The 25,567-nt window shown below is 37.1% G+C and overlaps 1 protein-coding gene across 1 annotated transcript in view; it reads right to left on the minus strand.

The window, feature by feature from the left end:
- Positions 1 to 25,567, minus strand: part of Zdhhc8 (zinc finger DHHC-type containing 8) — a 218,518-nt gene that overhangs the window by 191,425 nt on the left and 1,526 nt on the right. The window lies entirely within an intron of this gene.

Raw genomic sequence — 25,567 nt, forward strand, 5'->3', positions numbered from 1 at the left:
CCTGTAAAAATCATGTCGATCGGAGCTATATATAATATATATCCCATACAACCGATCGTTCAGATAAGGGGGTTTTTGCCATTTTTTATTTTATATTTATCTTAAAAATCGTTTAGGTATGTACATTTGTTCACTATATATTTCCTATCTTATACATCCGATTATTTGGAGATTACGAACGGGATAGGATTATTGTTCAGCCCCATTCATGAAAGGTATGAAGTCTTCGGCACAGCCGAAGACAGTCCCGTCCTTACTTGTTTTTTTTTTTTTTTTCAATTTATTAACCGAATGTTTTTCTTATCTCAATTTATGCGCGAATTTATTGTTGGCCCCGAAAATTGATATTCGAATTACTTAATGTTATCACAACCATTCCGCCGATGGCAACGAATGCTGACGTCAGCTTGTACTTAATATGTATCTATAAGAAGTAAGGAATAAATAAATTGACCTGAAAATTACTAAATTAAGGAAGGCTAAGTTCGGGTGTAACCGAAAATTACATACTCAGCTGCCAAATTACAGCTTGGAAAACTTTTAAGTTATCTTCTCTTAAAAGTAGGCGGTGCCACGCCCATTGTCCAAAATTTTACTAATTTTCTATTCTGCGTCATAAGGTCAACCCAAACTACCAAGTTTCGTCGATTTATCCCTTTTTTTCGGTTTTTCGAAATTTTCGATATCGATAAAGTGGGCGTGATTATAGTCTAATTTCGTTCATTTTAAATAGCGATCTGAGATGACTGCCCAGGAACTTACATACCAAATTTTATTGAGATACCTCAAAATTTACTCAAGTTATCGTGTTTAGCACAGACGTACGGATGGACGAACGGACGGATATGGCTAAATGAATTTCTTTTTTCGCCCAGATCATTTTGGTATATAAAAGTACGGGGTACCGTTATGCTAACAAAATTAATATACTCTGTGAGCAATGCTCAGCTGAGTATAAAAACGCCGGTATTATGTAATCATTACTTAGACAGCAAATCCCTTCTAAGCATAACGGTAAAACAATCGAACTACTTAATCACAAATTTCATGAACCGGTGAAGATAAAAGCAAATATTTGTTTGCTGTTTTGGCAAGTACGACGTTATTATTTTGTTTTTGTTTTCTAACAATCATTTGTGCTTTGAGTAATAATGTAATATTGATTAGACAATTACAATACGGAGTTGATTGATAGCATAATTGATATTCAAAATTGAAGTCATCAGGTTTTTGTGCAAGAAAAAACACTGGAGAATAAAATTGAGAGAGGGAGAGAATAATCGGATTTGAATATTCTTGAATAAAGCAAACGAGTAAATGAATCTGAATTTGACAATTTAATTGAAATTTCATTCAACTGCTACGCACGAAAAGCAAATTAATTCAATACTTTTTAATTACGTAACATTTTTTTAATATTTTAGACTTGTACGAAAGTTTTAAATTGAAGCTCATTTCAGATTTTGAAAGGAAGTGTAACAGATTTTTTTTTTTCCTAATGTGATAAACTTTACCATATGTATCGGATTGTGGCCGTTTTCATTCTAGCCACTATCCAAATTTTATACCCAGCTGTACTTGTACACAGGGTATTATAACTTTGATTGGATAACGGTTAATTGTACAGGTATAAAGGAAACGAAATAGATATAAAATTCCATATATCAAAATCATTAGTATGGAAAAAATTTGATCGAGCCATACCCGTCCGTCCGTCCGTCTGTCCGTTAACACGATAACTTGAGTAAATATCGAGATATCTGCACCATATTTGATACACTGGCTTATCTGAACCGAGAATAGATTGGTATTGAAAATGAGAGAAATCGGATGATAACCACGCCCACTTTTTATATATATAACATTTTGAAAAACACAAAAAACCTGATAATTTGTTAAATAATACACCTAGAATGTTGAAATTTGACACGTGGACTGATATTGAGACTCTTGATAAAAATTAGGAAAAATTTTTTAAAACGGGCGTGGCACCGCCCACTTCTGATAATATCAATTTTACAAATATTATTAATCATAAATCAAAAATCGTTAAACCAGAGGCAGAGAGGTTGCCTTTACTATTAGGAATGCGTTGAAGAAAAATTAACGAAATCGGTTAAAGACCACGCCCACTTTTATATAAAAGATTTTTAAAAGGGTCGTGGACGAATAAAATAAGCTATGTCTTTGCAAAAAAGAGCTTTATATCAATGGTATTTCATTTCTCATGTGGATTTATAACAATAAATAGGAAAAGCTTCAAATTAAAAAAAATGGGCGTGGCACCGCCCATTTTTTGTCTAACCAATTTTCAATGTTTCGGGAGCCATAACTCGAAGAAAAATTACGGGTCGTAATAAAATGGGGACACAAATTTTCCCTATAGCAGGAAATATTTCTAGAAAAATGGACGAGATCGGTTAAAGACCACGCCCACTTTTATATAAAAGATTTTTAAAATGGTCGTAGACGAAAATAATAAGCTATATCTTAGCGAAAAAGAGCTTTGTATCAATAGAGTTTTACTTTCTAAATTGAGTTATAACATTAAATTGCAAAACACTAAAATTTTTGAAAATGGGTGTGGCACCGCCCCTTTTTTGTTTAAGCAATTTTCAATGTTTCGGGAACCATAACTCGAAGAAAAATTTGGTGTTTAGCAGGAAATATTTTCAGTAAAAATGGACTAAATCGGTTAAATCACCTTCTTTTATATAAAAGATTTTGTAAAAGTGCGTATATGCGGGTAATTAGCTATTTCTAGTAAAAGTTGGAAATTCTCGTTAATAACCCTTCCCTTTTTTTTGTAATAACGATTTTTAGTAGAATGGCACTTGTGTGTTTATGTTTATTGTTCTGTTATAACTTTATTTTAAAATAAACAGTAGGGAAATCCCCATATCTGAAGGAAAATTGCATTATTACCCGCTCAAGGTCATTGGTGTTAGCCCTGAATCCTATTTGTTTATTTTAAAGGAAAAATTAGTTCAGAATAGAACCATATGTATATGAATTATTGTGCAGCCTTGTAACGGTATTAAGCACACAAAACAAACAACAACTGCATTTAAAGTGTACAGATGGGTATGTAATGTTCGGATTCACCCGAACTTACACTTTTTATTAATTCCTTGCACATACATACATATACACAAGTATGTTTGTAAAAGGAAAACAACACGGGTGTGCGCCCTTCAAGTCCTTTCAACCAAACTTTAAGCTCCATGCGGGTGGATAGCTGTTGAAAAGAGTCGAGGCCAGGGTCAGAAATCACAAAAAAGCCCATACAAACAATTGACGGCGTATTGTATTACGTTTAACAGAAACTAAGTTTGCGTTTGGGTGTTCAATGACATTGAAATCATCAACACAACGAAAACAAAGGAAAAACTTGTACTTACCAAATGAAATGGCAAGATAAAAGCAACTTTAGAGTACAATGTGGTAAAATGCATAGATATGAATGAAAGATGACCACTTTTGATGGCATATCGTGAGTAAACAACAACATTCAACAAGCAAAACGGCTGTGGCGAGTTGAGAAAATAGTGGAACGAGACAGTGTGTGACGAACTTAGTCTTAAGTTCATGTAAGGATTTGATGGTATCGTATTCAACTAGAAGTAATAACATCGACTGCAATCTAAAATTGCAAAGCTCTCGACGTACGCATGGAAGTGGAATAAAATCAGTTAGTAACAAAAGCACGCAGGCGGTGTTAATTCTGTAATATGACTCAGTCAAGCTCTTTGCTTTTACTTGGCAAATGCACATAAACAGGGTTAGGCTGTTGATGTGCAGCTAACTTTATCTTCATTCATCATGCAACTAACTTAAAATCAGTATAATAGCAACACGATATTACCAACTATGTCAAATACCAATGACAGCTCTTTAAAATGTTTATAATTAACCGCAATCATATGCGTCTAAGCTTAAAAGTTATTAAAACGAGCTGAAATTATCCCACTGAATAATACGATGCATGCTCTATAATGAGCTCAAGATAAACCTCCAAGTTCCAAAAGGCACTTGATCTACATGCCTTTAAATTAGGATTGGTCAATGAAAGCAGATGTAGGAAGTGCGGGTTGGAGAAGTAAACGATTGATCACGTAGAAGCAGCAAGTGTTATAGGTCCTAGAAAGCTTCTAGCATTTGCCAAGAGGACGGCGTTATTTTATAACATAGGTCCTGGTGTTTGATAGGGTTTTTCAGTTTCGTCGTTAAAAAAACTTCTGGTAACACTAAGGACTCATTCAGTCTATGTGAGGACCTCATGGACCGGCCTAACCTAACCTTCATCGAAGTTTGGTGGCATGGTATTTCGATGTCTTGTTGGGTAAGTTTTTAACATTTTTAAGATCAAAGCCAGGGCAAAAGTAATCACACAAACTTTAATGAATGGATATTAAAATTTAAATACGCTCGTTTGAATAGATTACTCATCTATTGCCTAACCCTGTACATACATACATGCTAGAGGTTTACGCCGATCACCTAATCGGAGGCGGCGGTGTAGGCTCTATTATATACCGGCGGCGGCAGGGCCGGCACGCCGACAAAGTTATCGGCGTAAACCTCTAAATTGAATGGTTGGAGTTCAGGCTATCACATTTTTTACAACTAATGAATATGGAAACATACTGCAGACGTCAATGGTATGTATCTGGGAGGCTTGTAATGCGAAAATTAAAAAAAATATATACATATGTATTTAACGAAATCGCTGTTTCCGCCATTTCGGAAAGATCCGGTGTTTTTGCCTCAAAATCTCGCGTATCGGTCATAAAATTTCAGGACTAGCTCCTTGCGGAGAGAGGGAGAAATACTTTAATAGCGTAGTTTCACTTTTATAGCGTAGTTTCACCGAAGGATATGTTCTGGGATAACTCTAATACTCGTCGTCGGCACGATTTCTTTAAATCATTTGTGGCTCCATGCTGGCCACGCACAAAGGCGACTTACGGTTGCTATCAATTATCTACTAATACTCATGACTCTCGTGGCACAGCTTTAACGATTAGCATCAATGCTGGCTTATTGTTGATCGCGCCAAAGGGCGCCTTCACTTCTTTCGGCTGTTTCTAAGAGCTACAATTCACGACGTGGGAACAATAGCATTCCCGACCACCAGTCGCTAACACGCATCCTGGCCCTTATACAATATGCCAGCACAGAAGCTATAGGACTGCGACTTCGAACTCATACCTTCGTCGACGTCACTTTCCTAGAAGGTCTAGGTCTAGCTCCGAAGACTTTCTGACGGATGTTTTTGTCGCGCTATGCTGCCGAGCTACATCAAAGAAACACCTTGAAACGTTAGGGAGTAACTAAACTGCCAAAGATGCCGCCCTCGAAATAATAAGCAGTCTAAGTGGATATCATTGCGTATGTCATGGGTGAAAATCGTATAATCCTTGGCGCATCTACATAATTTAAGCTTTACAAGGACTGTGGATAAAAATTTTAAAAAAATTTCAGACGTTTGTGCTGGAAACATTGACTTAATATATTGATATAAGACTCATTATGGATGACCGCCTTCAGTTAGTTCAGACTAGTTCGACTATCTCCTACGTTAGAGTAGTAGAACACCCGGTCATTTGTTCGACTGTCTTGGGAAAGCTTTTGCATCACCACTTTAAGTGTTTTTGTGAAGGAAAAATGCCTAACCGGATTAAAATATGTGCCTACGTATTCACATTTGTAACAGGAGCCGTAACGTGTAGGTGATGTTTAAACTCGGTTGATAGGCTTTATCCAATGTGATTCATTCCAAGGCACTAGCTGAGGATAGGGCCGCCAACTTTAGGAAATGTCAAGCCGGGAGACTTGGGTGTTGAATGATGAAGTGTAAGTATCAAAATTAACATTTCAGACGCTATTTTGTAGTTAAGCAAATAAAGTGATTTTTCAAACCCTTCTCATACGTGCATATATCTTCAACTTAAGTATGAGCTGAGAATCATTTCAAAGGAGAATTGAAACCACTGGAGCCTACTAAAGGATTTTGCATCACTGATTTCGCTTATTCTTCAGGCAGTCGGGATATAACTTGCTTTTTTAACAACTTGAGGACAATTTGAAAAGTTGTTCGACTTGGATTATTTTATTTGAATTCATTGTTCTTTAAACATTTTTTTAAAAAATTATACAAAGTGAGCATTTAAATTTATTATATAAATTTCATTTTAGTGTTTTGTTTTAATAACTTGGTGAATTCGGTGATGCGAAATCCGTGTTAAACTGTCATTGAAAGCACCTGTTTTCTCAAATAACTTCTGAACGGTTATAAAGTGTCAAATTTCGCAATTGGATTTTTATAACTGGCAGTGATGCGTATTCCTTGATACCCCTTTTGACCATATCGGAGCAATTTTCGAGATTAGCAATAAATGGCCTAGACAGTCTTAAAGAGTAGAAAATATATTAACGCTCCGAACGCCGCCGCCGCGCCGATATTTTTGACATACGGCGGCGGCGAGTGAAAAAAGACGAAAATCGGCAGCGGCAGCGGCATTTATCGGCGGCGTATATCTTTAATCCATGCGTATACATATGTATGCATGTCAGCGCTTAGGCACAGTTTCTGTAACTAAACTCAAACCGTCCATATCACGGAATCTGCACTTCAAATTTAATTTCATTTTCCCTTTTTAATTCCATTCTATTGGCATTTGAGGTAGTGCAATATATGTAGTTTTAACAATTTTCGCACTTTGAACACTCGACAGCTAAACAAGCGGAGCGCAAACGTTTTTTATATGTAGTAAATTTTGTTTGCCATTTTCGTTTATAGTTCGTTTTCGAATTACGATCGACTGTTAATATTTTGTTGTCGTGCTTATGTATTGATTATGCTTAGTCATCCACGTAGTTGCAAATTGACTCAAAAGGGTCATGCAGTAGAAATTGGTAAAATGTAACAAGTAAGGAAGGCTAAGTTCGGATGTAACCGAACATTACATACTCAGTTGAGAACTGTGGAGACAAAGTAAGGGAAAATCACCATGTTGTAAAAAGAACCTAGGGTAACCCTGGAATGTGTTTGTATGACATGTGTATCAAATGGAAGGTATTAAAGAGTATTTTAAGAGGGAGTGAGCGATAGTTCTATACGTGCACGCCATTTAGGGATATCGCCATAAAGGTGGACCAGGGCTGACTCTAGAATTTGTTTGTACGATATGGGTATCAAATGAAATGTGTTAATGATAATTTTAAAAGGGAATGGGCCTAAGTTCTATAGGTGGACGCCTTTTCGAGATATCGCCATAAAGGTGGACCAGGGGTGACTCTAGAATTTATTTTGTCGATATGGGTATCAAATTTTATTTTTATTTATTTATTTATTTATTTAAAGTCGACGCAAACACAAAGCGGTCGACTAATTATTGTAATAGACAGATATATATGTAAAATACAGAGCCATTCTTAAAATTAAAAAATTCAAAAAAGGTACATAGAAAATTTGTATGTTATAAACATTTGACATCGCATTGTATAAGAAAAAATAAAATTAAAATATCAGGCTAAACATAAGAGTATAGCAGTATGTAAAGCAGCAAACGAACATTCAAAGCCAATGCAGTTATACAAATCATTGTACCGCGAGCACCAATGGCGCAGGGGACTGTTTCTAGCAAAATTTTGCCGGCATAGAGGTAAATGAAAAGGCACAAAATGCCTGGACGCCCTAGCAGGAACCGCAAAATTTAGTTGACTGATTAGGTCAGGGGAGTCAATCACACCAATGATGAGCTTGTGAATGAACATAACGCCAAGTAATACTCTACGATTCTCTAGAGATGGCAAATTAATTAGAAGAAGTCTATTCCTGTATGGTGGAAGATGAGTACTTGATTCCCAGTTGAGACCTCGTAATGCAAAAATTAAAAACCGTCTCTGGACCGACTCAATCCGATCAACATGGATTTGATAGATCGGAGACCAGACACATGAACAGTACTCGAGAATAGGACGTACCAGCGAGGTATAAAGGATCTTTGTGAAATAAGGGTCATCAAACTCTTTAGCCCAACGTTTGATAAAACCTAATACACCAGTTGCTTTGTTTATAGCGGTTGAAATATGTGTGGTAAAACTTAATTTCGGATCAAAAATAACTCCTAGATCAGTAACAATAGATATCCGCTCCAAGGGGTCGCCGTTAAGTGTATAAGATGATAGGACCGGCTTCACACGGTGAAAAGTCATTTGCTTACATTTAGAGTAATTCAAAAAAAGTAAATTTGCAGTACACCAGCTTTGAAATGAGTCCAGATCGGCCTGAAGCTGATTAAAACAGAACAAGTTCGAAGGCAGATATGTGTAACAAAGTTTTACATCATCTGCATACATAAAAACTCTAGAATGTAATATAACCTTTGGTAAGTCGTTTATGAACAGGTTAAAGAGTAATGGACCCAAATGGCTACCCTGGGGCACGCCAGAAGTTACATCAAACGACTTTGAAAGATTGTTGTTAAAGAAAACTCGCTGAGTCCTATTTTCAAGATAACTTGAAATCCAACTTAATAAAGGCGCTGGAAAACCCAGAAGATCAAGTTTGGTAACTAAGAGCTCGTGATTAACAGAGTCAAATGCTTTACTAAAGTCGGTGTAAATTACATCTGTTTGTTTGCAAACTAAAAAACCATTCATAACAAAAGACGTAAATTCAAGCAAGTTGGTAGTAGTTGATCTCCGATGAACAAAACCATGTTGACAAGGTGATATTAAAGAGCTACACAAGTATTGAAGCTGGTATGTAATTATCTGCTCAAAAGTTTTAGGGATAGCTGAGAGCTTAGCTATGCCTCTGTAGTTCTCAATATTAGACCTACTACCTTTTTTATGCAAAGGTATAATAAACGATTGTTTCCAAATAGATGGGAATGATGCGGATTCCAGAGACAGTTTAAATAATTTAAAGATAGGCTCTGATAAGCTGACAGCACAGTACTTAAGTACACAACTAGGAACACCATCCGGACCCGGCGAAGATATCGGTTTCAATGCAAGAAGTTTATTAAGAACAGTATCTTTATCAATAAATGGGTTTAAAATATTATTAGAACTTTCCAAGCAATATGGGTAAAGATTAGACTGGACACATTGGGATGAATAGGTTGATTTAAAGAATTCAGCAAATAAATCAGCGATTTCGTGATCAGAATTTGCGTTTTTGCACCCATAAATAAAAGTAGATGGGAAACCAGAAATTTTCCTTTTGGAATTAACAAATCTGTAGAAACGTTTCGGATTATTAGTAAATTGGAATTTGCAACATGATAAGTAACCTTTATAACACTGCTGGTTAAGACGATGAAAATTGGAGCGCGCCACTAAATATTTAGATAAATCAATAGCTTTACCAGATCTTTTGAAACGCTTATAGAGTCTAGATTTAATATTATCAAGTCTTAATAGTTGCTTTGAGAACCAAGGTGGTTTACCCGTGGTGGTACTGGAATAACGAAGGGGGACACAGCTTTCAAACAAAGCATCAAGAGAACTATAAAACAAGGAAGTCGCTGTTTCAACGTCTGTACACGCATAAAGACTCGACCAGTCATGGGCAGAGATCAAATTATTGAGCTCACTAAAATTCGTCTTTGAAAAACATCTCAACCGGGGTCGGGAATTGGGCTTAGAAACATCGAGCATCACAGGTTGACCAACATCCAGTACTATCTCAAGCGTAGGATGAAGAGGGTCTTCAGGAAGGGATAATGGGGGAGTTCGGGTTAGAGTAATACCCGCAGAGTCATCTGTAAAAACTAAGTCTAAGATTTTCCTTTTGGAATTTAAAACATTATTAATTTGGAGAAGAGATGTATCTAGCAGGCTGTTTAAAAACTCGTGCTGAGTAGTGGGAGTCATGAAATTTGAGTCGATGGTATTGATCCAATTTACTGATGATAAATTGAAATCACCAAGAACTACTAGGCGGTCTTTGTCTCGCAATTGCGAGTACAAACTGCAAATAACAGTGCTATGACATGTATAAACGTGTATATCCGATCGTGGCGGTATATACGAGCAGCAGATAAACAAACTAAAATTGTGCAAGGCAAGCTTTACTGCTATAAATTCAATGTCATTTGTGGTGTCCAATAGCAGCAACTCAGATGGAAGCGTCGAGTCAACAGCAATAAGGACACCACCTGCTCTAGATTCACGATCACGCCGATAAACTACATATTTACGTGAAAAGAGTTCAGAGTTAAAATTGTCAGCTTTTAACCAGGTTTCAGTAAAAGCTATAACTTGAGAAGTAAAAATAAAACTATTCAGATAAAAGGTACTTAATTTCGATCTTAGGCCACGAACATTTTGGTACGTGATGGTTATTTTTTCACTGTTTCCGCAGGGATTTTTGAGTTTTTTGAAGCTCCTGCGGCGTTAGGTTTTTTTGTAAACAAATGCACAACTGAATGTTCCGGCCAGAATGTATGTTCAAGAACTCTATCAAAATAAGCGTCTGGCACTGATATTTTAAATGATGAAATATCCCTATCATATCTAAAATTAAATTTATAAACGCCTATTTTAATAGGTTGTGAAAGGTCTAGCTTATCTTCTATATACTTAATAATATCATTTTCCATAAGCGAAGAATGAAGACGAGATACAAAAATTGTCCTGCGAGGTGGCACGGCAGTCACCTGCCTCGGTTGCGCATTGTCAACATTTGGCAAACGCACAGCGGCGGAGGTAGAATCACCACCAGTGTAGGTGGAGCTGGAAGCAGCATTGTCATTATTAATGGTTGTTATATCATTAACAGCAGTAATTTGAACTTGAGCCAAGGGTGTAGGTTTAGCATTCGTGTTTACCTTATCAGCGGCTATGTGTTCAGCAGCAGCGTGGGCATGTGCAGTTTTTGCAGTTTTATTGGTAACGTCATTAGCATTAAGGTTAACAGAAATGTTATTGGCAGTCGAAGGCTTAACATTGGTATTTACAGCATAAGAGGTACTTGAGGTGTCGACGGCATCATTATTAGTCTGTGGGACGACAGTATGTACTTTATCGGCGGCGGTGAAATTGTTTGAATTAGCGGCGCCAGAATTTTCAACAGTAGACAGCCTGGCGTCACTGCAGACAGCGGACGGTGACAAAACAATTGACGAAAACGAAGGTGGGATAAGCACAGAGAGGGGTGTAGGTGTGAGCATAGCCGATGCATTATCAGCTATATGTAGCTGTGAACCTTCTAGAGGAGTGTTTCGAGGGGGACCCGTACACTGCGAATGCGAGCCAGAAGGCACCGGCGAGAAAGTGCATAGATCCATTGCATATGCAACCATAGCATCGTTGTTGTGTTTTTGGGGCAAAGTACACGAACTCACTGCAGCTTTGAGCGCACCGATTTCGGCAGCCAACACACCAATGCTATCACGATTGTTCTTATTGTTTTTATTCTTATTTTTAGCACTGCGCTTATTTGAACGTGCTTTTTCCTTCGCTTTGTCTTTGTTGCTGCTTTTTTCATCCTCCATGTTAACAGCTTGGTTACAACAAATTAAGTTTTTTATGCCATCTATTTGGGTAGACAAATCCCTGAATTTTACTTCAAAAGCAGTCATTATGGCTTCTAGCCCCAGTTTTTGAGAGGCTAGGACGGAGTCAAATGCCTTCGAAACTTTAATAGGCGCATTTACACACTCCGCACACATGTAGCGTATATGATAATTTGATTTTATTAGTCTAACGTCATATTCAGTGATGGCGCCCTCACAGCACGCGCGATGGAAGCGCTTTTTACAAAAGCCATTACACGGCACACATGTATTGTCAGTACGACCAAAACCCTTATCACATTTTCCGCAAAAGTCATCCATAATTAAGTTGAGATCAAAAACTCGAGAACAAAATACCAAAACAAAAACGAAAACAAAGCGAGCAAGTAGATTCAATAATGAAAGGTATTAATGAGTATTTTAAAAGGGCGTGGGCCTAAGTTCTATAGATAGACGCCTTTTCGAGATATCGCCATAAAGATGGACCGGGGGTGACTCTTAGAATGTGTTTGTACGATATGAGTATCAAATGAAAGGTGTTAATGAGTATTTTAAAAGGGAATGGGCCTAAGTTCTATAGGTGGACGCCTTTTCGAGATATCGCCATAAAGGTGGACCAGGGGTGACTCTAGAATTTATTTTGTCGATATGGGTATCAAATGAAAGGTATTAATGAGTATTTTAAAAGGGCGTGGGCCTAAGTTCTATAGATAGACGCCTTTTCGAGATATCGCCATAAAGATGGACCGGGGGTGACTCTTAGAATGTGTTTGTACGATATGAGTATCAAATGAAAGGTGTTAATGAGTATTTTAAGAGGGCGTGGGCCTTAGTTCTATATGTGGACGCCTTTTCGAGATATCGCCATAAAGGTGGACCAGGGGTGACTCTAGAATTTGTTTGTACTATATGGGTATCAAATGAAAGGTGTTATTGAGTATTTTAAAAGGGAGTGGGCCTTAGTTCTATAGGTGGACGCCTTTTCGGAATATCGTTATAAAAGTGGACCACGGTTGACTCTAGAATGCGTTTGTACAATATGGGTATCAAATGAAAGGTGTTAATGAGTATTTTAAAAGGGCGTGGGCCTTAGATCTATAGGTGGATGCCTTTTCAAGATAAAGCTATAAAAGTGGACCAGGGGTGACTCTAGAATTTGTTTGTACGATATGGGTATCAAATGAAAGGTGTTAATGAGTATTTTAAAAGAGCGTGGGCCTTAGTTCTATATGTGGACGCCTTTTCAAGATATAGCCATAAAGGTGGACCAGGGGTGACTCTAGAATTTGTTTGTACGATATGGGTATCAAATGAAAGGTGTTAATGAGTATTTTAAAAAGGAGTGGGCCTTAGTTCTATATGTGGACGCCTTTTCGAGATATCGCCATAAACGTGGACCAGGGGTGACTCTAGAATGTGTTTGTCATCTGTCGGGTACCGCTAATTTATTTATATATGTAATACCACGAACAGTATTCCTTCTAAGATTCCAAGGGCTTTTGATTTCGCCCTGGAAAACTTTTTCATTTTCTTCTACTTAATATGGTAGGTGTCACACCCATTTTACCAAGTTTTTTTCTAAAGTTATATTTTGCGTCAATAGACCAATACAATTACCATGTTTCATCCCTTTTTTCGTATTTGGTATATAATTATGGCATTTTTTTCATTTTTCGTAATTTTCGATATCGAAAAAGTGGGCGTGGTCATAGTCGGATTTCGGCCATTTTTTACACCAATACAAAGTGAGTTCAGATAAGTACGTGAACTGAATTTAGTAAAGATATATCGATTTTTGCTCAAGTTATCGTGTTAACGGCCGAGAGGAAGGACAGACGGTCGACTGTGTATAAAAACTGTGCGTGGCTTCAACCGATTTCGCCCTTTTTCACAGAAAACAGTTATCGTCCTAGAATCTAAGCCTCTACCAAATTTCACAAGGATTGGTAAATTTTTGTTCGACTTATGGCATTAAAAGTATCCTAGACAAATGAAATGAAAAAGGGCGGAGCCACGCCCATTTTGAAATTTTCTTTTATTTTTGTATTTTGTTGCAACATATCATTACTGGAGTTGAATGTTGACATAATTTACTTATATACTGTAAAGATATTAACTTTTCTTTTAAAATTTGAATTTAAAAAAATTTTTGTTTAAAAAGTGGGCGTGGCCGTTCTCCGATTTTGCTAATTTTTATTAAGCAGATATATAGTAATAAGAGTAACGTTCCTGCCAAATTTCATCATAATATCTTCAACGACTGCCAAATTACAGCTTGCAAAACTTCTAAAAAACCTTCTTTTAAAAGTGGGCGGTGCCACGCCCATTGTCCAAAATTTTACTAGTTTTCTATTCTGCGTCATAAGTTCAACTCACCTACCAAGTTTCATCGCTTAATCCGTATTTGGTAATGAATTATCGCACTTTTTCGATTTTTCGAAATTTTCGATATCGAAAAAGTGGGCGTGGTTATTGTCCGATATCGTTCATTTTAAATAGCGATCTGAGATGAGTGCCCAGGAACCTACATACCAAATTTCATCAAGATACCTCAAAATTTACTCAAGTTATCGTGTTAACGGACAGACGGACGGACGGACATGGCTCAATCGATTTTTTTTTTCGATACTGATGATTTTGATATATGGAAGTCTATATCTATCTCGATTCCTTTATACCTGTACAACCAACCGTTATCCAATCAAAGTTAATATACTCTGTGATCTCTGCTCAACTGTGTATAATAATTTATCAAATTAAACTAAATTGATTCACAGCGTCATAAAAATGTTTTATATTTTGTTAATTAAAAAACATGACCTCTGATCGCTGTATGAGCAGTTTAGTAAAATATAACCTACAACATCGTTTGATATGGCAGCAGAGTTACTTGAAAGAGACTGTCGTTGGCTGAAAGCTGTCGCGATGAGCGGGATTCCGAGTACTATAGTAGTATGCAATCTACCATCCTTTTGGCAGTTGAATGATCCCAACACTCAGGCGATAACGTAGATATGTTGTAGATAAGTAAACGTTTTTGATTGAATTAAAATAGTTTTGCAAATTAAAGCGTTAAAAAATTTGTCGGAATGGACTTCCATGCCGAGCAACGAGGATCGCTTATTAATGTCGTCGGAATGCACGTGATTTCGAGCAGTTAATGTATATTTATCAAACACTAATTAGGGTTGTGTTATCTGGGAGGTTGGAAAGGATGTGACTCCATGCCAGTCGAAATTCGATCTGCATGTGCTTATATAAAGTGGTTGCAAATATCTAGATGGTCTAATGGGAACATTGAATATAATTAACGGGCTTTTTAAGACCCCTCTATATTCAAGTATAGAGCATACAGAAGATATAAAGAAAGTTTTAGTAATATATGAGGAACGCCAAAGTTCTTTTGGCACTGTTCATGCCACATTTTATGTACAAGTTCAAATCGAGTTTAGGGTAATGCCTAAGCCAATAAAGATAGTGACTTGATTAATGATATAATCAACAATCTTATACTCATGGGATTGGTAGGATTTACTTGCGAAGACATTACATTACATACACGTTCAACTAAGCTATTCCGTTCCGATTGAAGACTTATTCTATACACTGGTGAGCGGATAGACATAACAATTTTGAGAACATAATAGATTTAGACCAAGAATTATTAAACATAACAGCCAGAAGCAAAGGCTGGAAGCCCAACTGAGTGAGTTAGAATAATAGAAAGGAATGGAAAACTTTATCGACATCTTTACTAAAATCTATATAAATGACATCAATTTTGCTGATAGCCTTAAATGAGTTTAGTGTGTGAACTCTAGCAAGTTAGTCACGGTAGCATTAACAATGCAAAAACCAAGTTGAGGGAAGTCAACGGTTGACGATTGTTTTTTTTTTTTTTTTTTTGATTGATTAGAAGAGCTTGGGAGTAGCCATGATTTTTGCTATTCTCTATAATTTATGACATATGTTCTCCTTTTTTATAAAGTGGTATTATATAAATGGCTTTTCCACTTCCTAGGAAATATCCCTTGCGTTAGAGATGTTTTTAAGATACAAGTAAGGGGTTATCACAGGAATTTAGCACAAGTTTCCAGCACAATAAATGGAATTTCATCAGATGCGCTAGAATAGGAAAATTTTAGGCTTCTATATGTCTTAGAACGTCATCGGTTTGAATATACGTATTGGAAATTTCATTGTCTTCGTTAGAACTTACAAACATTTAAGTTCATTACGGTTGGAAACATCTCAATTTTTATCATCGCCTTGACAGAGGAATAAAACGATTTTGAATTTGAAAAGAATCAATATTTAATCTTTTTTAAATCCATAGGCACTTTATTTGGCTAACTAGTAGAGACGGGCATGTAAAATGCAACTTTTCAAATCTGTCATTCTCATTTAATGCTAAATATCAGATTCATCAATATTCGAAGTACTTAATATTAAAAAATATGTTTATAAAACGGTGTTACTGTTGTGTTAATGTGTAACTATTGCAGTTAGCTATTTTTTATTTATTTATTTCAAGTGTTATTTTTCCAATAAAAAAAAAAAATAAATGTAAGGAGCTTTTCATGGCAGAGATACACCCGGAGCGCTTGCCAAACACTGCCGAGGGGCGACCCCGCTTAGAAAAATTTTCTTCTAATTGAAAAACATTATTTCTAAAATTTTGATGTTGCTTTGCCTGGGGTGTGAACCCAGGGCATACGGTGTGGTAGGCGGAGCACGCTACCATCACACCACGGTGGCCGCCGTTAATTCTTTAATTCTTATTTTTATACTCAGCGTGCTTTGCACACAGAGTATATTAACTTTGATTGGATAACGGTTGGTTGTACAGGTATAAAGGAATCGAGAAGGAAAAAATTTGATTGAGCCATGTCCGTCCGTCCGTCCGTCCGTCTGTCCGTTAACACGATAACTTGAGTAAATTTTGAGGTATCACGATGAAATTTGGTATGTAGGTTCCTGGGCACTCATCTCAGATCGCTATTTAAAATGAACGATATCGGAATATAACCACGCCCACTTTTTCGATATCGAAAATTTCGAAAAACCGAAAAAATTCGATAATTCATTGCCAAAGACGGATAAAGCGATGAAACTTCGTAAGTGGGTTGACCTTATGACGCAGAATAGAAAATTAGTAAAATTTTGGACAATGGGCGTGGCACCGCCCACTTTTAAAAGAAGGTAATTTAAAAGTTTTGCAAGCTGTAATTTGGCAGTCGTTGAAGATATCATGATGAAATTTGGCAGGAACGTTACTACTATTAATATATATGTGCTAAATAAAAATTAGCAAAATCGGATGAAGAACACGCCCACTTTTTAAAAAAAAATTTTTAAAAGTCAAATTTTAACAAAAAATTGAATATCTTCACTGTATATAAGTAAATTATGTCAACATTTAACTCCATTAATGATATGGTGCAACAAAATTCAAAAATAAAATAAAATTTGAAAATGTGCGTGGCTCCGCCCACTTTTTCATTTAGTTTGTCTAGAATACTTTTAATGCCATAAGTCGAACAAAAATTAACCAATCCTTCTGATATTTGGTAGAGCATAGATTCTATGACGGTAACTGTTTTCTGTGAAAATGAGCGAAATCGGTTGAAGCCACGCCCAGTTCTTATACACAGTCGACCGTCCTGTCCTTCCGCTCGGCCGTTAACCCGATAACGTGAGCAAAAACCGATATATCTTTACTAAACTTAGTCCACGTACTTATCTGAACTCACTCTATCTTGGTATAAAAAATTGCCGAAATCCGACTATAACCACGCCCACTTTTTCGATATAGAAATATACGAAAAATGAAAAAATGCCATAATTCTATCAAGTACGAAAAAAGGGATGAAACATGGTAATTTGATTGGTTTATTGACGCAAAATATAACTTTAGAAAAAACTTTGTAAAATGGGTGTGACACCTACCATATTAAGTAGAAGAAAATGAAAAAGTTCTGCAGGGCGAAATCAAAAGCCCTTGCAATCTTGGCAGGAATACTGTTCGTGGTATTACATATATAAATAAATTAGCGGTGCCCGACAGATGATGTTCTGGGTCACCCTGGTCCACATTTTGGTCGATATCTCGAAAATGCATTCACATATACAACTCCCTTTTAAAACCCTCATTAACACCTTTAATTTGATACCAATATCTTACAAGCACATTATAGCCACCTTTATGGCGTTATTTTGAAAAGGCGTCCACCTATAGAGCTAAGGCCCTCTTCCTTTTAACACCTTTCATTTGATACCTATATCGTACAACCGCATTCTAGAGTCACCCCTGGTCCACCTTTATGGCGATATCTCGAAAAGGCTTTTTAAAATACTCTTTAATACTTTCCATTTGATACCCATGTCATACAAACACATTCCAGGGTTACCCTAGGTTCATTTTCCTACATGGTGATTTTCCCTTATTTTGTCTCCAAAGCTCTCAGCTGAGTATATAATGTTTGGTTACACCCGAACTTAGCCTTCCTTACTTGTTATTATTGCAGCTGTTGATGACTTTTCTTTCTATTGCATCGTTTCGAATTTCGTTAATGTGTCAACAATTAATAAATATGAATATGTATTTTTAGTTTCATGTGTAGATTTATAAATAATCTTAAAGGCGTGTATGTGATTTATTCTACAGCCAGTGAAGTCAACATAATTAGGGTCTGAAAAGCGTTGTGATGTGATTGTTGATCTGCGGTTATCAGGCCTTTCACTTTTCACTATGAATTATCTGGATTTTTTTCATTTTATAAGGCAGTCTTACCTACATATATCTTTTGTAGAGCATATAAGACTGGTCAGCCGGTAGAAAGGTTCGGTGGGGACAATGAAATCGTCCCTGCAATAGTCAAGAGATCTATAACACTACCTCAAGTCCTAGGGAGTGTTATGCCGTTACAAAAACCACAAATGTGGACTCGAATTTCAAACAAAAATTTATTATTTCCCAGTTGAAATAAATTATATGCATACACGAAGCATGCATACTATATGCATGAAAAGTGTGTAAAATTCATAGTTTTTGAATCGAAAACACATAAAGTATGCGCGCTGGTTTGGTGAAAAAGTATGAACAATTTAGCAGCACTCGGGTGGAAGAATTATATGCATGCATGAAATATGCATGTTGTATCAGTGAAATCGTATATTTGTAAACAAGATACTTTTCTGAATTTTATCTGTTCGTATATAATTTAGGGTTCTTTGATTTTTCGTTACTGCCTTGAAAATTTTATTTGTAATTACGAAATGTACATACATACATATGTACTTGAAAAAAAAATTTTTTTTTTGAAAAGAATTTCTTGGATTGGAATAACTGATTACAGATTGGGCAACATGGCGCAATAAACTTGGAATGTATAGAGGATTAATTACGACCGCCGACCGTTTGTACGACATTAAATTGCTGATGTAAAGACAATTTTCAGGATAGCGGAGTTTGACCAAACCAGTTAGAATTGTGGATGTATTAATGGCCCATATAATCCCAGTTGATGGTTCCAAGGTGCCCCAACTCTCATCATATAAATTTTATTGTTATTGTTATTATATGTGGAATAAATTCCTATAGATCAATGTAGGGATGGTACTTTCTTACGTATGAAACATGGATGTATACATATTTTTCTAGTGCTTTTGTATGCATTCGTCATTAATACAACCATATGGAAACAGAAGTAGTACAAAGGGTGGAATAGTGTATATCAATGTTTCATGCATACATTTACAACTGGGTTTATTCGATTATGGGAATTATTGCAGGGGTTCTTAAATTTGATTTTTTATTGATAAATTTTAGCAAAAATTACCAAAAAAAAAAAAAAAACTGTTTTCCAGCATCGGTGCTTCTAATTATGTGACCACCACAGTAAGTATATAACATTTTTTTTAAACAATTTTTTAGTAACACAAAGCATTGCGTGAAAAAGTCGTACATACACGATATTTTTTATACCCAGCTGTACTTGTACACAGGGTATTATAACTTTGGTTAACGGTTGGTTGTACAGGTATAAAGGAATCGAGATAGATATTAACTACCATATATAAAAAACATCAGTATCGAAAAGAATTTGATTGAGCCATGTCCGTCCGTCCGTCCGTCTGTCTGTCCGTTAACACGATAACTTGAGTAAATATTGAGATATGTTCACCAAATTTGGTACACGAGCTTATCTGGACCCAGAATAGATTGGTATTGAAAATGAGCGAAATCGGATGATAACCACTCCCACTTTATATATATATAACATTTTGGAAACACAAAAAATTATTATTTAGTACATAATACACCTAGAATGTTGAAATTTGACGTGTGGACTGATATTGAGACTCTTGATAAAAATTTGAAAAAACATTGTAAAATGGGCGTGGCACCGCCCATTTGTGATAAAATCTATTTTACAAATATTATTAATCATAAATCAAAAATCGTTAAGCCTATCGTAACAAAATTCGACAGAGAGGTTGCCTTAACTATAAGGAATGCTTTGAAGAAAAATTAACGAAATCGATTAATGACCACGCCCACTTTTATATAAAAGATTTTTAAAACGGTCGTGGACGAATAAGATAAGCTATATCTTTGCAAAAAAGATCTTTATAACAATGGTATTTCATTTCCCAAGTGGATTTGTAACAATAAATAGGAAAAACTTCAAATTTAAAAAATTGGCGTGGCACAGCCCCTTTTATGACTAAGCAATTTTCTATGTTTCGGGAGCCATAACACGAAGAAAAATTAGTTCAGAATAGAACCTATGTACATATATGTATTTTTGCGCAGCCTTGTAGCACTATTAAGCACACAAAACAAACAACAGCAGCATTTCAAGTGTACAGCTGGGTATGTAATGTTCAGTTTCACCCGAACTTAGACTTCCTTGTTTTTATTATGTTCATTTTTTGCTGTTTTCGGTTGAACTATTCTTATTTCTTTTTTTATTTTTTTGTTGTTCTGTTTTGCACATTTTATGTGAATGATTGTTACAACAAATGTTGGTCTAATATTTCAACATTCTTAGTTATTACAAATTGTGCATGCAAGCACTGACGTATCGCATTGTTATTATACTCAGGTGGGCTTAGCGAAAGGTTGCAAAGGCATACATTAATGTTGCTGTTGTTGTTGTAATCGCAAAATCACATTCGAAGGTTATGTGTAGTAGTAGGTGTGATCGTAAATCCGCTACGCTCCTTTACTGGCACCTTTGTTACTACCCCGACTGCTACGGGAACAATTTTTTGACTCCCCGAACCATCGGTGCCTTATAGCGGTTAAAATCTCAGCCCTTTAATGTGCTGTGGTCGGGTCGAGATAGATATCGACTTCCATTTATCATAATGCTTAAAAATTCTCTTTTATCTATTCTAAATCAGAATTCCACCGACTAGGGAGAGGTAGGTAAAAGAAGGCTTGGCCATCATTGGGGATCTCAATTGGCGTCAGTTATCGCGAAACAGGTATATCTGGCGGTTAAGCGCCAATTAATGATGATGATGAATGACTTTTTAAGTATTATATGTTTTTTTTCTAGAAAAAAGGTTACCATCATATTGCACACTTCTATTCTAACTTTTGAACTAGGTTATCAGGTGCTCTGCAAAAAGGCTTAAGTAATGTGTACCCCTTTTCTTCTTCAGTGGAAAATATTTTGTGAAAGAAAGAAATAAACTTTCGGGAGGGCGAACCAACAGCTCGACATTGTCGTTGTATAAACGATAAAGACACTCCCCGGGATTCAAGGGGTTGTGTAGCGCAATATATAGCTTCTCCAACCCAATTGTCAACCTCACCTTCGAGCGGCGAATCCCGTTTCACTAACAGACGAGGCTCTGGCGACCCCAAGCTCCTCATGGAACTTAGGGGTGGGGAGGGAGGGATGGCCTGAAGATTTAATGTGGCCATATAAATCGTTCCCGAGATGGTCGGGCCAGCACCTTAATGGTGCTGTGTTACCGGAGCGTATCGGATCTGTATCCGACAAAGGACCATCACATCGATAACACTCCCCAAAGCCTTCGGGGAGTAACCTAATCGCTACAACAACAACAACAACAACACTCCCCGAAGGCTTTGGGGAGTGTTATTTATGTTGATGGGCCTTTGCCTGATATAGATCCGGTACGTTCTGATAAGAAAGCACCATTGAGGTACTAGCCCGACCAACTCGGGAACGATTTATATTATCACATTAAACATTCTAGGCCATACTGCCTCCCCACCCCAAAGGAACTTGGGGTCACCAGAGCCCCGGCTGTTTATGAAACAGGATTCACCATGGATAGGTGAGGTTGACAATTCTGTAGGAGAAGCTATATATTGCGATGGCAACAGATTGAGAGGGTTGCGCTACACAACCCCTTGAATCCATTTGTTATTATTATTATTATATATTTATTTATTATTACGGGGTTTATGCCTAAAACTTAGATTATTACAAATTATAAATACATTTTAATAATAATAGGATTTCTAGAATTTGGGTTGTCGGAATGCATGAGATTCCGATCAGCACGGGAACTGATGGTCCCAACGGGCGAGTCTTATTTTAGTCGCCTCTTACGGCAGGCTTACCTACCGCAGGTATATTCTAAGCCCCCTTACCCGCTGGGGGTACAGCACGTAATTATTGTAGGAATACGACATTAAATCGTGCACATGATCTTCAACACTTTGCTGACCCGTGATGGTCTCACGCCTTTCCTGTTGTTGTAGCGATAAGGACATTCCCCGAAGGCCTTAAAGGGATATAAATAAAAATTTACACACAGGTAGATAAGTCTGTAAAAATTGTATAGCTATATTTTTCTTTTATTCCCTCCCCAACCGCCAGTGGATCCAAATCTAAGCCAGATTTGTTAAGCCGTCCAGGCGCAATTGAGTCACTAAGACAGCAAGACAACGAAACCTTCAAACTTTGACATATTTAAAATATGGGTTGGGTCCATTTGTATGGACGAAAGTTAACCTATATCGCGCCATCGATTTTTCGATAGGATTTGGGCTCAGGAAAAAAGTTCCACTACGCATACCCAAAAACATAATTTTCGAGCCTGCGAAAAAAAGTCGATTTTTCAACCAAAATTCTTCTAAATCACCATAAAAGAAAACTGCATTTACCAATTTTGCATTTGCCAATTGACACGAAAAAAATACATAAAAAATGATTTGGAGACTTGAAAATGAAAAAAATGCATAAAAAATGGAGATCGATGAAATTTCGCAGGCTCGAAAATTATTTTTTTGCGTATGCGGAGTGCAACTTTTTTTTCTGGAGCCCAAACCCTATCGAAAAATGGATGGCGCGATATCGGTTAATAAATCAACCCAGTCTAATGTACACTACTTAGCGGCAGAACAAACAAAATAGCACAAAATTCATGTTGGTCCTTTTTTCGTTTTTAGGGCAATTGGTTTCATTTAATCGTCAATCGGAGCTGGATGACTTTAAAACGATAACACTCATAATACTCTCTATGAAGGCAGTTCCCCGCGAAAAACCTCGAAGGATAAATTGTTGGTTCCAGCAATAAATATTATAAAGAAGTTGAGGTAGGATAGGTTGCAAGGGATTATTCCTAATTGGAGGCTAGAAGGGTTTGTACAGATCTAGAAAAACTGGGCTGTTAGAATATTCAGGACAAAGCGTTTTATAAGGGAAATTTTTTTGAAACACTCACAATACACATACTACTAACGTCCATATATGCGAATTAATCATCATCTGTAAGTTACTACTTATGGCCACTTGTCCGGTTGCTGGGTAAAAAGCTCAACTCCTTAATATCCGTTTATAGCATATAAGTAGTTGACTTGCGAATGCACAATCATGACCGACTAATGCAGCTAAATATATTTGACAAAAAAAAATGTCAGACATAAAATGCGTCTTGTATTTGATATATGATCTCCAGAAAAACTATTCACTTTACGCCATTGACGAGCAGTCTTCGTCCAGATTTAAAGAGGAGAAAGAGTTTGGCGGTTTAGCTGCATATATATGTATGTCTCTTCAAATATACATATATGTTGTACATGAAATGGGGGGAAAGATGATGCCGATATAAGGATCATTTAAGGTATAATAAAAAAAAATTAGTTTCCATACCACAGCCGCCAAAGGAGATGGTCCTTTTGCCCCAGCGGGTGTTGTTGTAGCGATACGGACACTCCCCGAAGGTTGTTGTTGTTGTTGTTGTAGCGATAAGGTTGTTCCCCGATGGCTTTGGGGAGTGTTATCGATGTGATGGTCCTTTTCCGGATGCAGATCCGGTACGCTCCTGTACCATAGCACCATTAAGGGGCTAGCCCGACCATCTGGGGAACGATTTATGTGGCCACATTAAACCTTCATGCCATTCCCTCCCACCCCAACCGCAAGTTCCATGAGGAGCTTGGGGTCGCCAGAGCCTTGTCTGTTACTGAAACAGGATTCGCCGCGGATAGTTGAGGTTGACAATTGGGTTTGGAGAAGCTATATATTGCGCTGGCAACCTGAAGGGTTGCGCTACACAGCCCCTTCAATCTGGTATTTTAGTAGCCTCTTACGACAGGCATACCTACCGCGGGTATATTCTTACCCCCTTACCCGCTGGGGGACGGGGGGGAAGGTCTTGTGGACTGTTATCGATGGTGATGGTTCATCGCCGGATGCAGATCCGGTACGTTCCGGTACCAAGCCCGACTATCTCGGGAACGATTTGTATGATCACATGCGACCTTCTAGGCCTGTCGCCCTCCCACCCCCTAGATCCATGAGGAGTTCGGGGTCGCCAGAGCCTCGGTTGTTAATGTAACAAGATTCGCCACGGATAGGTGAGGTTGACAATTGGGTTTGGAGAAGCTATATATTTCGCTGGTAACCTGAAAGTGTTGCGCTACACAAACCCCTTGATCCATTTGGTATTTTAGTCACCTCTTACGTATGCCTGCCACCTACCGCGGGTATATTCTAACCACCTAACCCGCTGGGGGATAACCAAGCTAATCGCTTGCTTATACAGCATTGTAGGTTTTTATGTAGTTCCAGGCACCACGCGCAGACTTTTTTCACATGACAAGATCAGTTTGAGTATATCTTGACTGTCGCTATATATGGTAATGACTTTATACGAATGACATGTTGTAGGTTAACTCATCCCACTGGTTTATAGCATATTCTTTGGGTTGAAAAATACATTCTCAGGGAAATCGATATTTTGGTTAGGGGTTAGAACAAGCCGGCACTAATTGTCTTTGGCATTTACGAGTCGCCATTATAAGGTACGGTGAATGCTGTCTACTCTGGTGCTATTTTAGTTTAGGTGTGCACTGACTCTAGCCCTTATCTTTTTCAAAGTAAATCTTCTTTAGGATATAATCCATTTTCGTGATATAATAGCCTTACTTTTCCCAGAGTGTTCGTTGATGATGTTTGTTTCACCGATCGCTATGCGCAGCAATGCCAGTTAGAGTATTGTCGGACATCTCTGCCCGGCTTTTTGTGAGTGATTGCCTCACTATCGATCTGACTGTTCTTTATACCCTGGTTACAATGCTATATATAATTACCAAATTGTACAATCGTGGTACACATTTATCCAACGACATTTTAAAAGCTTACGCATACATATTGCTTCCACAGGAGGTGCTTGTTATCGAAGGTGACTACAGCCAAATTTTTAGGGAGCTTATAATATGGTATGCCTGTCGTAAAAGAAATGACGAGCCAACAATGAAAACTACCTTTTAAGAAAAAGTATTCGTTTGGTACTAAAATCACTTAGTCCGACCCCATTGACAAGATTCATTCTGATATATGATCTCGAATGGAATTCTTTATTAAAGATACTGGCAAAGCAATATATCGCACGTTTTACTGTAAACTAATTCAACTTTAAATTTAGATTTTTCTAGATTTTATGACCGACGAAGAATACCCAAATAGAGCATAATAGCGGACATCGATGCCTTTGAATCTGATTTTTATAATCGAGCTCTATAAAAAATAAATTTTTCTGTT

The sequence above is a fragment of the Eurosta solidaginis genome, chromosome 4 (assembly GCF_040869045.1).
Source record: "Eurosta solidaginis isolate ZX-2024a chromosome 4, ASM4086904v1, whole genome shotgun sequence".
Taxonomy (NCBI): Eukaryota; Metazoa; Arthropoda; class Insecta; order Diptera; family Tephritidae; genus Eurosta; species Eurosta solidaginis.